Source organism: Euprymna scolopes, chromosome 33 (assembly GCF_053919585.1).
Source record: "Euprymna scolopes isolate OS-2025 chromosome 33, ASM5391958v1, whole genome shotgun sequence".
Classification (NCBI taxonomy): domain Eukaryota; kingdom Metazoa; phylum Mollusca; class Cephalopoda; order Sepiida; family Sepiolidae; genus Euprymna; species Euprymna scolopes.
The window spans coordinates 57,052,388-57,066,792 of NC_136514.1; the positions used below are offsets into that span (position 1 = coordinate 57,052,388).

General features: G+C 33.2%; 1 protein-coding gene across 7 annotated transcripts in view; it reads right to left on the bottom strand.

Annotated features, from left to right (window-relative positions):
* LOC145258231 (forkhead box protein J1-B-like) overlaps positions 1-14,405 on the bottom strand; it is a 350,822-nt gene that overhangs the window by 5,546 nt on the left and 330,871 nt on the right. The window lies entirely within an intron of this gene.

Genomic DNA, 14,405 nt, shown 5'->3' on the forward strand with positions numbered 1-14,405 from the left:
AGTATTTATTCATGATGTTTGGTTTGGTTGTTTTGTTTTACGGCATATCAATCCTCTTCGGATTATTGAATGATGAATCCAGTCATTTTTGGTAAAAGTTTTTATGTTTCAAGGTCTTTTTATTTTCAAATATTTCAAATATTCATGATACTTGGTTTGGTTGTTTTGTGGAGGGAAGTTGTTGTTTTTGTTTTGGGTTTTGCAGGACAGGATTGCGTTTTGCGAAGTAAAAGAAAAAAATGAAGGTTTTAGTGCATTTTAGGCCAGGAAGTCGCTATCTTCAGACAGCCTGATTAAGTAACAACAAGAAAGAAACGAAAATGTTTATCAGAATTTGACTGATATTAAACTGGTCGGGTTTCGAACCTAGTTCGTCTAACCACCAAATAAAACGATCTGCTTCTCGTGACTTATTAGCTATACTATTTTATTGTTTAAAATAGCAGGAGCCTGTGGAAATTCCACGGCGCCTTCAAAAACAATGGGAATAATATACTTTGATAATAATAATTCTTTTGAAATAATAAATGCCTGCTACGATAACAACTGTTAAGAAGTTACTCTTTCTTTTTCGATAAAAATAATTATTGCAAGCTAAATATTCTTTAAATAAATAAAACGAATATGTTTTATCGTAAATATAATTGCTAGCTAAATATTATTCTAATCAATAATTTTTTTATCATTTTATAACACTTTTGTTAAACTTAATATTTCTCCATTAGTCAGACACACAACTCCTTCATGAATTATGTTCCTTGTTTTTTTTTTTTTTAATTTAAATCAAATGATATTTATGTGACAAACAACAGTTTTAATCAATTTTTTAAAATCTGTACAGAAAATGCGAAATATTGTATATTCATAATATTTTAGATGCAGAAAGTTTAAATCTAGCCTTTTTCCGGAAATCTTTTGCTTTCTGATCGAGCGACTTTCCAGGAATTTTTGTTCCGATCTATCAGGTTTTCTGATTGCTCTGATCTAGCGGTTTTCTGGAGAATTTTCGTTCCAATCTAGCGGTTTTGTAATTTCGATCTAGCGTTTTCTGGGGATCTATATAAATCTAACGACTTTTGTTAAAATCCAGCGATTTTTTTTAGGGATGTTTGGTTTCGATCAAGCGTTTTTCTGGAGATTTTTTGCTCCGATCTAGCGGTTTTCTGGAGATTTTATTGTATCCATCTCGTGGGCTTTGAAAATAAAAATTGGAAAGATTGCTCAGCGTAGAGGAAAAACGTCGCTTTAAAATCGTATATAAGTTTAACATATTCACATGAGGATTTATTTCAAATGTTGAATGATAAATTTAAATAAAACAAAAGTCAACACTATTTATTTTTCAACATAATACATTGACATTACCTTTTCATAGTGTTAGATCGGGTGACATGGCTACTACCTTCTTTCATGCTGACTTTAATTATTTCATTTATTTATTTTTTTTTCTGGAGTATTTTGACAAGGAAGTCTACATTGTTAATGAATTGAAGTAATTCGAATCGCAAGCAGTTTTAAGGGTTAGTTTAAGTGCTAAATTGTGCCAGAGGGTCAGAGGGCCAAATAGTCAGAGTCATTCGTATGATTTGAATAATTTGGACTACACATCTTGAGCGTTATTTTTTACCATGTTTCGGTCGATGTAACCTCCAACATTCTTCAGGTGTATCTTGTTGAACTCTGGAATCTTTCTGTCGAACTCGGGAATTTTCACAGAATAGTGAACGGAAACATTTATTCACTCCACGAAGGTAGTATTCTTTCGTTCCATCAGCCATACTAGGTATTAATCTTAAATAATTTACTATTGTATTTTTCGATCGCCCGCACTGACGATTGAACTTTTTTTTCCATAGGCATCACCACTTATCAAGGTCCAGAGGCCACTTGAGGATAAGGGTTAGAGAGTGTACAGTAGTCAATTAGACAATATAGTAATCGTTATTAATGAAAATTCGATAAATTTGTTAACTTAAGTGGAACGGCTCATCAAGAACTTGTTTACGTTAGACTTGAAGAAATCCCTATTATAGTCAGCTGGAAAGCAGGCAAACGGGAAACAGTTTCACAGGCGTGCAGTTCTAAAGAAAGAAACTTTGTTCATGAAATCTACGTTTAGATTTAGGCACAGATAAAGAGTGGAGGAAATTATTGACAGTGTTTTCAGCTAGACGAGTGTTTTTCGTGAAATTTTGGCGAAGGTGGGGACCATAAATTGGAGCTCAGACAAGCAGTTGCCATGAAAATAAAGATAAAGTAGAGACAGATTCGCAACAAGCTTCAACCTGAAGAAGAGTGTAACTTATAACTGAATTTAACCAAGTACTTTATCCGTTACGCCGCTTCAGTGCAGGCGATACTCAAAATACAATTACGACTTACTTAAGACTTTTCGTTCCATACATAATACCCAGTCATGGCTGACGGAACGAGAGTACCTATTTACAATGCCTTCCCACGGGACAGAGTTAGACACCAGGGTTGTTTTTTAACACGGAGAAAAGGAACAAAAATAAAAATTGTCTCAGTCGTGAAGGATTTTTCCTCTACTGACAGAGAACAAGAAATTAAGGCGTAGCATCTGAAGAACAGATCCTACACTTTGATCTTGGCCCGAAGGCCAAATGCGATCTAAGTAAAAGCTTCCTTTCGAAATTCCATGCACATTCCCGAGGGCTATCCTTTGTCTTTCGAGACTAAACGGAGGCATCCTCTTCGTCGTCGTCGTCGTTGTATATATATATATATATATATATATATATATATATATATATATATATATATATATAGCTCTAAGTAAAAGAGAAAAGAGAAAGATCAATTCCACAAAAGGAGACTCATCCGGATAATGGCAAGCTAAACAATAATTATTGGAGCTTATACAATAGTCATTACTATTATCTTCCGTACTATTATAATTACCCTACTATTATTTGGTATATTTTTACCACTCTCATAAGTAGCTATGGTTCCCTTACTCCCCCATTTTAACATCAATATGTATACTTAACCTTTTACATCAAGTTATACGCACTCATAGTCATTGTCACCCTAATCTCCAACCGATCATACTCCATATATCATAACAGTAGAAACTTATAAATATATTACCGCATATTACCTTTCAGTTTTACCAAATTAATAAAAAATTACCCGCTCCATAGAAAATAGACACCCATAAACCGTTAAAATAAATTAACACACAGCAGCAATACACCCCCTATTCAACCATAATACATATACCCCTTAATCTCAATACTATGTTAAAGACAATTTATATTCTTATATATCAAACTATATATAATAAGCTTCTCCTTATTTATTTAGAATTCATTAAAGCTTCACCCAACACTATAATTCCTCTTAATCTTTTTCATCCCTAACGAACCTTACGCTAGACGCCGCATCTCCCCCATGCTACCTAGCACCTTCTCTACTCTTCTGATTAGAAGTGTTAGGTCTCGAAATTCCCTGGCATAAAGAGTCCCTTCTACCCCCCTCCCAAAATTTTGCCTGTATTCCATTATTCAATAAATGATCTATTCTATATCTACCTATATATAGTTTTGTGTCTTCATTTCATTATTTTGTTGTCCTATATATATATATATATATATATATATATATATATATATATATATATATATATATATATATAAATTATAAAGCACCTACGTATCTACTGAACCTTATTAAGACTCATAGTGAAATAAAAGGGCCCCCTCACCTTTGCTAAAACTAAGGAATATATCACTTTAAGAAGGTCAATGAAATTTCAAAAGCTGTAAATATCAAAATGATTTTTATACGCATGAAAAATATGGTATCAAATATCTACTTGATTTACAATAAATTTATATCATTGTTAAAAACTATTCAAGTAATTCCTTATCTCATAAATACCAATACTGCACCAGTTCATTCCGATCTTTTCTATATGGATGTGATTGTTTTATCCATTCCTTTAGACTAAATGAAAGTTGTATTTGTTTCTGGAAGAGTTTAGCTTTGTTTTTCAAATTCGTGCGAACACTCTAGATTATCAAAATGTATTCGCCCAAATTCGACGTTTAATAGTTCTTAATTCCCTTCATCCCCGTGACAATTGTTTGGTGACCCTGAAGTAGAGGCTTGGTACATGGAGCTAAAAGTGGTTTCGTGATTGGGTTCGAATCTCATAACCGGCAGGAATTGACAGCCCTGTGCTGATAACTGCGTAACACTAGTGTCTGGAGGTATAAACAGTACTTATTTAATTTATATATCTATAAAAGTGAAAGTGTGTGTCTGTTCTGTGTGTGTACATTTTCCTACGCGATAACTCTGTCAATTTTTAGTCTACAGACTCGAAATTTGATATACAGGGTACTGAGATTTGGGAAAATTGATATGATCGGATTGCGGCCAGAAATTTGGCGATTAAGGGGTCAAAGTTCAACGATTTGACCTTTGAGTATTCTACCAAATTCCTCCGACAATTTTCGATCTAAACACTTGAAATTTTAGATATAGGTTCCTTGGACATGGATCTAACTTAATAAGTTGATTTGAGCCCAAAACAATAAATTTTAAGGGGTCATAATAGGGGTCAAAGGTAAAAAAAATTGACCATTTTTTTTTGCTCAACATACATCTCCAAATACCCGGGCAACGCCGGGCACCCATGCTGTATATATATATATATATATATATATATATATATATATATATATATATATATATATATATATATATATGACTACTTCATTTAATCACATAAATTAATATACGAAAGTATAAATTTATGCGTAAACTTTAAGTATTTACTTCAGCAGTACTCAATACGTAGGTAGAGCTAGGTAGTAAGTTATAAAGTATATATGGCAATTAAGCTAAACAGAATATTCCGCGTTTCATCCACGCTCGGATTCATCCGGCTTATTAATCCTAGCGTGGATGAAACGCAGAATATTCTGTGTAGCTTAATTGCCATATACTTTATATATATATATATATATATATATATATATATATATATATATATATATATATATGTGTGAAATTTATTACTGTGAGTCCAGAATGAGTTTACAAATTGTTTCAGCTAGAGGAAAATCCTCAAAGAGAAAAAATACAACTAGCATCGTCAGAATTCATAGATGGACTAAGTTATAAAATCAAATAAGAATGGAAAAATCGTAGATGAAGGGGAGTTTGAAAAGAAGGGGGGAGTGGTAGGGAGAGGACGTTGGAATTTAAAGTAGTAGGAGTGTATACAATAAGAGAGGGGTTTATAATTAAATATTAAATATGTGTAAATTTTTATATACGTTTCTTTTTAGTTTATAACGGTTTAAAATTAAAAGACGTTACTCTTATTTATAACGGCATAAATAACAGTTAATTTAAAGGATCACCATGGCAACAGGTTGGAGAGTTAATGTTAGTGAAGGAACGGGTTGAAAATGAGGTTTAAAGTGATTTAGCCGGGCGGGGAGAGATTATTGTTTATAAAATGGAAAGAAAAAGAAAAGGAAAAATAAATTAATGAATTATACCTTACAGGTTTATTTTGATAGTATAATGGTAGGTAAGAATATCAGTAAGTAAATAAAATAAATTAAAAATTAAAATATTAATAAATAATTGTTAATGATAAGTAAATAAAATACGCGCACACACACACATATAAATACACATACACGCGTACACCTTCTCATACACATAATTAATAATTAATTATAAACCCCTCTCTTATTGTATACACTCCTACTACTTTAGATTCCAACGTCCTCTCCCTACCACTCCCCCTTCTTTTCAAACTCCCCTTCATCTACGATTTTTCCATTCTTATTTGATTTTATAACTTAGTCCATCTATGAATTCTGACGATGCTAGTTGTATTTTTTCTCTTTGAGGATTTTCCTCTAGCTGAAACAATTTGTAAACTCATTCTGGACTCACAGTAATAAATTTCCTATATACTGCTCTGACTACACATCGAGCACTCTAGTCCGGTCTTTTCACCACTGGTATATATATATATATATATATATATATATATATATATATATATATATATATATATATATATATATATAGAGAGAGAGAGAGAGAGAGAGAGAGAGAGAGAGAAATTAGACCGGAAGTTTAGTAGAGCAAAGATATTTTTAATGTATTTCAAAAGAACATTACTCATAGTACTGTAGATATATAATAAGCTCAATAGGTATATTTATTCTAGAGCTATATTAATATTGAGGATAAAGATTAATAATTGTAAATTATGAATCGGTTTCAAAGGAGAAAACAAGCAAAATCAAATTTCATGCCGGTTATAAGATTCATAATTTACAATTATTAATCTCTTCTCTACCCCCCTTCTCTCTCTCTCTCTCTCTCTCTCTCTATATATATATATATATATATATATATATATATATATATATATATATATGTATATATATATGCGATAAAAAAGTATTAATAATTATTTTTAAACGTAATATTTTAAAACTTAATATTAATAATTACATTTAAACTTACATACACACATGTTTCGAACTTATGTTCTTATCGGTGAAAGAAATAATAATTACTGCTAGTCATAGGATTTGAACTGAGTCACAAAATCAACCTTGACTCTATATATATTCAACCTCCAGGCTACCGGTAATTAAGACAGGAAATAAGACATTAGAATTTAGTTCTATTAATGAATTTCTATTATATCGCAACAGCCGCTTGCCATCGACTTCACGCTAGCAAAGACTATTTGTTTTTCACTGAAATTTGGGTGACACAAAAGCATCCCCCCTCAAGTCCAAGTACTCTTCGCACTAATCAAGTGGGGGTCTGTTTAGTAATTTCTCTCTGTTGTCTTTTCATTGTTGTGGCGCCAGTCTCTGTCGACGCTACGATTTGGAGAGGTGTTGTACGGCAGTGAAGTTTATTTACAAATTTGCTGTTTCAGTTTTCTTTTGTTGTGGCCTTGTTTCTTTTTGTTTTATTTGTATTGCGGTTTTATTTGTATTGCAGTTTTATTTGTATTGCAGTTTTATTTGTATTGCAGTTTTATTTGCATTGCAGTTTTATTTGTATTGTAGTTTTATTTGTATTGCGGTTTTATTTGTATTGCAGTTTTATTTGTATTGCCGTTTTATTTGTATTGCAGTTTTATTTGTATTACGGTTTTATTTGTATTGCAATTTTATTTGTATTGCCGTTTTATTTGTATTGCAGTTTTATTTGTATTGCGATTTTATTTGTATTGCAGTTTTATTTGTATTGCGATTTTATTTGTATTGCAGTTTTATTTGTATTGCGGTTTTATTTGTATTGCAGTTTTATTTGTATTGCGGTTTTATTTGTATTGCAGTTTTATTTGTATTGCGGGTTTATTTGTATTGCAGTTTTATTTGTATTGCGGTTTTATTTGTATTGCAGTTTTATTTGTATTGCGGTTTTATTTGTATTGCAGTTTTATTTGTATTGCGGTTTTATTTGTATTGCAGTTTTATTTGTATTGCACCTTTATTTGTATTGCGGTTTTATTTGTATTGCGGTTTTATTTGTATTGCAGTTTTATTTGTATTGCCGTTTTATTTGTATTGCGGTTTTATTTGTATTGCAGTTTTATTTGTATTGCAGTTTTATTTGTATTGCGGTTTTATTTGTATTGCGGTTTTATTTGTATTGCAGTTTTATTTGTATTGCGGCTTTATTTGTATTGCAGTTTTATTTGTATTGCGGTTTTATTTGTATTGCAGTTTTATTTGTATTGCCGTTTTATTTGTATTGCGGTTTTATTTGTATTGCCGTTTTATTTGTATTGCAGTTTTATTTGTATTGCAGCTTTATTTGTATTGCAGTTTTATTTGTATTGCGGTTTTATTTGTATTGCAAGTTTTATTTGTATTGCGATTTTATTTGTATTGCAGTTTTATTTGTATTGCAGTTTTATTTGTATTGCGGTTTTATTTGTATTGCAGCTTTATTTGTATTGCGGTTTTATTTGTATTGCAGTTTTATTTGTATTGCAGTTTTATTTGTATTGCAGTTTTATTTGTATTGTGGTTTTATTTGTATTGCAGTTTTATTTGTATTGCAGCTTTATTTGTATTGCGGTTTTATTTGTATTGCAAGTTTCATACGGCTGATTTGTGTTTGCCACTCATATTTGTTAGTTTCCGCATTCGAGGGGTTTCCTTAATATTCCAGCTGTTTTTAGCATTACCGTCTGTTGTATAGTCTCATTCTTCCTCTTTATTCCGATTTTTCTTAGTCCTTATTCCAAGTTCTCTGGGACTGTCCCTAGTGCTCCTACAATTATTGGTACTATATTGATTTTCTTCGTGCCCCATATAATAATAATAACAACAACAACAACAACAATTATTATTATTATTATTATTATTATTATTATTATTATTATTATTATTATTATTATTAAACTGGATGGTTCGACACATATTTTTTGACATTGTATTTGAAGACAATCATGTTGTATTGTAGTTAAAAAGGAACAGTTTTGTGGCAAATTGATTCCAACTATCAGAAGTTTTTGGAAAAAAAACTCTTTTCACTTAAAATCGATTCTTCACACGGAGAAAGAAAAGAAAATTGTTGCAGTTGAGGTAGTGAGGTAAGTTCTTGCTGTGAATATTTTGCAAGGAAAAATCAGAGTTTGGAGCCCAGTCGAACACATTTACGAAAGTACGGCAATGTATATTCTGCGAGAAAGTGGCTGTATGGAATGAAAGAGGCAGTTTCCCATTTGATTCAAGTCTGTTTTACATATTCTTCCCCATTTTAAGCTGGGAAGCATTTTCTTTTCAGGTGTCATGGTCGACCATTAATTTCACTCCATAAATTATAAAATAAAATAAAATAAAATAAACAAAAACCAAAACAAACACAAAAAGAATGAAGCGTTTTTCGCTAATCCTGAAACGGTAATTTTAATTGCAAATTCGTGGCTCGAAGAGAAATGCCAGGCAATAATTTATCTCTTATGGTTTGTTCTATTTTTTTTTCCTTTTTAGAAATAAAAAAAAAATCTCAGCGAATAAAGTTGGTTAGCGAGAAAGGCACAACGAACATAATGTATGTGGATTTCTCTGATCTATCATTGCCCGTCAGTGTCTGGTCGGAACAGATCACAGCAGACGTTCCAGGACCGCATATATAGGACCTTCCTATCTTATCTTTTTTTGTCCCGTAGTCTGGATAACTGTTTGTGACAGCAAAGATGACCTGGCAACCATATTTCTCCAGCTCTCCCAATATTCTTCTTTTTTGAACATGCTACCCAGCGTCAGCCCTGTCCGCCCTTTTTCTTTCTCCTAGCATAAAGCATTGCAGGATTGTTTTGCGAGACCTGATGATCACATGATATGACCGTATTGCTTTATTTTCTTCTTTTTACAGTGATCAGTAGATACAGCTACACCATCGTCTCCCAAGACGGGCGGTTGTCAACAACAACAACAACAACAACAACAACAACAACAACAACACCTTGTAAAAGTGATCTACCGTATTTCATCGCTACATGGACTCTTCGGGCATTATGAATAGTGGTAGTTACAAACAGAGAGAGAGAGAGAGAGAGAGAGAGAGAGAGAGAGAGAGAGAGAGAGAGAAAGAAGGAGAGAGAAGAGGCATGCAATCTCTGGCAGCACATTACTTTCTGTACTTTTTGTAAATACGAGGGGGGCGTTTCAAAAGTAAAGCCTCCTATTTTTTTAAACTAAAAATTGAAGAGCTACGAAGACGGAGTGGTTTCATTAAAATGAGCAAGCTTTTGTGCTTCAGAGTTTATTTTTCTACATAGTCACCACTATTCTCAATGCACTTGGCAAGGAATTCTATGACGCATTTCCATGACCGAGGTTACTTTCTTAAAGTATCACACCGTCAATATCTGCAAGAGAGAGAGAGAGAGAGAGAGAGAGAGAGAGAGAGAGAGAGAGAGAGAGAGAGAGAGAGAGAGAGATGAAACTTTCAGGTCATGAATTCATGAGTTCAATCACCATAACAATAAAATGTACAATTCCCTCTGATCCATTCGGGCTGAATAAAAAAATAGGAGGCATTTCCTTTGAAACTCTTTTTGTAATACTCTTGTTAACTAGCTCCTTGTTATATTATTTATTTTTGGTCCTATTATTTATAAACTTATCTCTTCCCTACAACTTTTTCACAAAAAAAAAAAACGACAAAACAAAAAACCGTTGCTAATCTTTCTGTTTGCATGGAAGAGTATAAGTGGCACCTTTAAAAGTCAAATGGGACTCCAGACAGAAGTCACGAAACCATGTGATTTTCAGGCAGAGATTTTGTCTCCTTCACTGGCGAGACTTCAAGAAGTAACGACGCCAAATGAAGGAGGACGCTAACGCGCAATATAGCTAGGTGTAATGTGATGATGAGTAATCCGTCTGTCTATCTATCTCATTCGCATATGAAAGTAATTTGTCTATCTGATATTTTTCTGACTCTTCCTATTGACTGGTCTCCCTATGAGAATAGAGCAAGACAGAAGGTCAGTTTTTAATGAGGATAAAAATCCATCTCCGTAAAAATGGACACTCTGGATTGGAGCAAAAGTAAAATAAGACGAGCATGCAGGGTCCCTTTCCACGAGTGAAACATTTACTTTCACCATGACTAATGTTTGTGCAAAATTTCAAAAATATCCAAAGAATGGTTATTAAGAAAAGTGCGAACAAACAAACGGACGACGAACGATTTTGAGGCAATTTTATCCCTATGAAGGCCCCTAGGGGGGTAACCGGAGTTATCCCGGAAAATCCGTTCTGACAAAAATTTATTTTCACCATGATTAATATTTGTACAAAATTTTACAAATAACTCAAGGCGTGGTGATTGAGAAAAGTGCGAACAAACAAAGGGACGAAAGGGAGTGAATTACTAGGCACAATACCAGCTTTGTCGGGAGGGGGGGGCAAAATTACCTCAGTCTAGAAGGATTTTTGATTTGACCGAGAACAAAAAATAATGAAGTAGTATATCATCAAATCAGATAGTACATTTTGCTAATCACCCACTTAAAAAAAAAAAGAACCGAACTGAAACGAAGTGGCACTAATCCTAATTGAGTTGACCCGGCTTCCTCTAAAGGAGGAATATTAAATTCATAGGAATATCAAATTTACAAGCTGTTCCAAGTCACTTGTATTTTCTGTCAGGGAAGATGACTATGTTAGGTTTTTGCAGTTCTTGCAAGGAGATGTCGTCATCATCGTCGTCTTATAAACAGTGCATGGTATTCCCAAGAGGTCATCCATTTGGTACTGATCAGGGTCAACGTTGCTTAACTCGATGATCTGATAAGAACTAGTCTGTAGGTCAAGAAAGGGTAATCTGTACTGTGACTGTTTTTTGTTGGTTCCCCGACAAAGGAGGGATTGAACCCAATAATTCACTCCCATTCGTCCGTTCGTTTATTTGCACTTTTCTCAATAACGACGCTTTAGATTTTGGAAAAATTTTGCACAAACATTAGTCATGGCGAAAGTATTTTTTTATTCAGGACTTTTCAAATCCAATTTTTTACGTCAATCACACACACATAACTTGGTCCATTTCAGTCAATACTCCCAACATACAGCTTCATAGTAGTCCTATTCTATATCTTAGTCACTCTCAAAATTCTCTTTCCAGACTTATTCTCTCGTGGAGGGGGACCCCACATGCTCGGCTTGTTACTAAACAACCTTTGTTATAAACATCGGCGTCCAAGCGGTTTTGTATCCACAGACAAGCAAGGACATAGGTTCGACGACTACGACGGCACGTGCGTATACTGCGTTATACACGCATCACTAAGTGAAAATATATCAGAGACATTAAACTAAGACGGAACAATGTTGGTTCAAACATCCAAAAAAAGTTGTCAATCTAATCGGTCCCACTTTATCAACTAAGTTCCAGCCCCTGTCCCATCGCCGCAATGTTATATCACTGTGCCTGTTTTACAAATATTTTAATGGAATGTGTTCTGATGAACTCATTTCACTTGTATCCCCTCGACGTACATATCCCCGACAAACCGGCTTAGTAATAAGATCTCACCTCTTCACTGTTAATGCTCCAAAAAGCTTTCTATTTTAATAGTTTCTTCCCTCGAACATTTAGACTTTGGAATTCCCTTCCTGCTGCGTGCTTCCCTGACTGAACTGATATGCAAAAGTTTAAATGTAACATTAACAAATATCTTGTTAATCTTTCCTAGACATGGCCTCAAATAGTAGCCTCTTATGTCCAAGTGGGGATATGCTTTGTAAGAGGTGAACATGAGTAAAAAAAAAAAAAATGAATCACATAATGCGCATTTTGAAACTGTTTTTTGTTAGTGGACACCGTTTTTGCTCGATTCGCCTACATGTAACTCAAAGATGGGATAGTGTTAATGTTGTTACACTTAATGCTTATGAGAATTAACGAGGAACAAGTTTATCTCTTATCATTTCGTGTCTAGACATGAAAATTGAAATGTAATATTGAGATTAATGGGCAGACAAAAAAGAGCGATAGAATGAATAAACGGAGCAAAAGGCTACAGTTACACTTGTTATAATGGGAAAATACTTGAGAAATTCAATTAAACATAGAAAAGTCTAAAGCACCTGATTTGTATCCGGGAATATCAGGCCATCTATTTAGAACATAACAGCGAAAGCGTTCACTATCAGGTCAATAAAACAAGTGTTCAAACCTCAGTAACGTTATACCAAAGACTAAAAAAGAAAATACTGGGATGCGATATTTTAACTAGCTAGGGGGGGGGTTACCTTGCCGTTCGTAAAATTCGCTTTAATATATTTTAGTTCATGCAGATTTCGTCTTTATTACTACAGAGCCATTTCTCTATTGGATATTATATTGTACCTAATATAGAGTACTGATTTCAGCAGTTTAAAATATGATGACTTGGGTGCTATCAGCTAGAATAATCTCTATATAAATAAAATGAAGTCATTTTTCCCCGTCTGAGGTTGACCTTAATAGGATTAAAACTCAAGACATTTCATGCAAATGTAATGTGCACAAACTGCAGCACATTATTTGAGGTGCCTATTACCTTAAACTTCCTCGATAACCGTACATTTCTATATTTTTTCTGGTGAGAGTTCACTGCTAAAACCCGTAAGAATCAATGGAAGTGGTAAAATCTTTTCTCTCTGTTACATTCATACTTCCCCCCGCGACCACTTAACACCGTTGCGGATACGTCCACAGGGGAATTTACGAGGAAACACCGGTTTGAGTTCTTAGTTGCTTAAAAATAATGGAAAGGCATTTTACTGTCGGATTAAAAGCAACTTTCGATTACACCTATTACATGGGTTACTTATACTATTTCTTTTATTTTTTTTATTTTTTCCTTTTTTTTGACATTTTAATTTTTTTTTCCTTTTTGGGGGAGGGCTGCGAGTTGAAGGGTTACTTAAACGAAACGAACTAACCTTGGATTCCAGGTTTTATAACAAACAATAACAGTCAGCCGCTAGCGTTCTTCAAATGTTCAAACGATTACTCCATTTATATATTTTATTTACTGTATTTTCCCTTCTATTATGTTTTCAGTGATTTTATACGTGATACTAGGGGGGACCTGACTTCTTATTTTTACATTAGTTACTCATTCATTATTTATTTCTATATATTGAATTTCTGGTAGTTTTATAAGCCCAATTGCTATTACGCTATCGTTATGGAACCAAACGGCATTCCAATTGGTAAAAAGCAACAACAAAGAAAACAATACAAAAAAGAAAACAAAACAAGACACATAACAAACCGTTATACTTACATCTAACAATTATACGGTTAAAAACTACTTTTTTGTATAGAACAAACCAACAATAAAAAAATGACTAAAATATATTAAACATTTATTCGTTATACACGATCAGTTTTCTGGTTTTATTTATTTCTTTTTTTTTTCCATTTGTATTTTTTTCTGTTTGTTTTGTTTCTTTGATTTTATTGCAGAAAACAAATCAACAATAACAAATAAAAACAAAATAAAATAAAATAAAATAAACATAATTGCATTTTACACGGTAAGTATTCTGGGAGTCCCCCCTCCATTCGTATTCATTTCAGTTCGATTTGTTTGTTTGTTTGTTTTATTTTTTTCTGTACTCTGCGGCTGACACCGATGACTGTCGGTTTCGCCCGATCAATGCTTGACGGGAATTCACGAGAATTCGGGCATATTATGCAAGACTACCTATATTTTTTTCTTTTTTTACACTTTTTCTTTTGCCCTAAACACCTACAAATGATTTCGTAACACTCTTTCTTACATTTTTTTCCCCAGTTCTTGCTATTAATTCTTTCAATTTTACGCGCATAAAACATAAAAATAACATTATACATATTTGTGTTCTTTT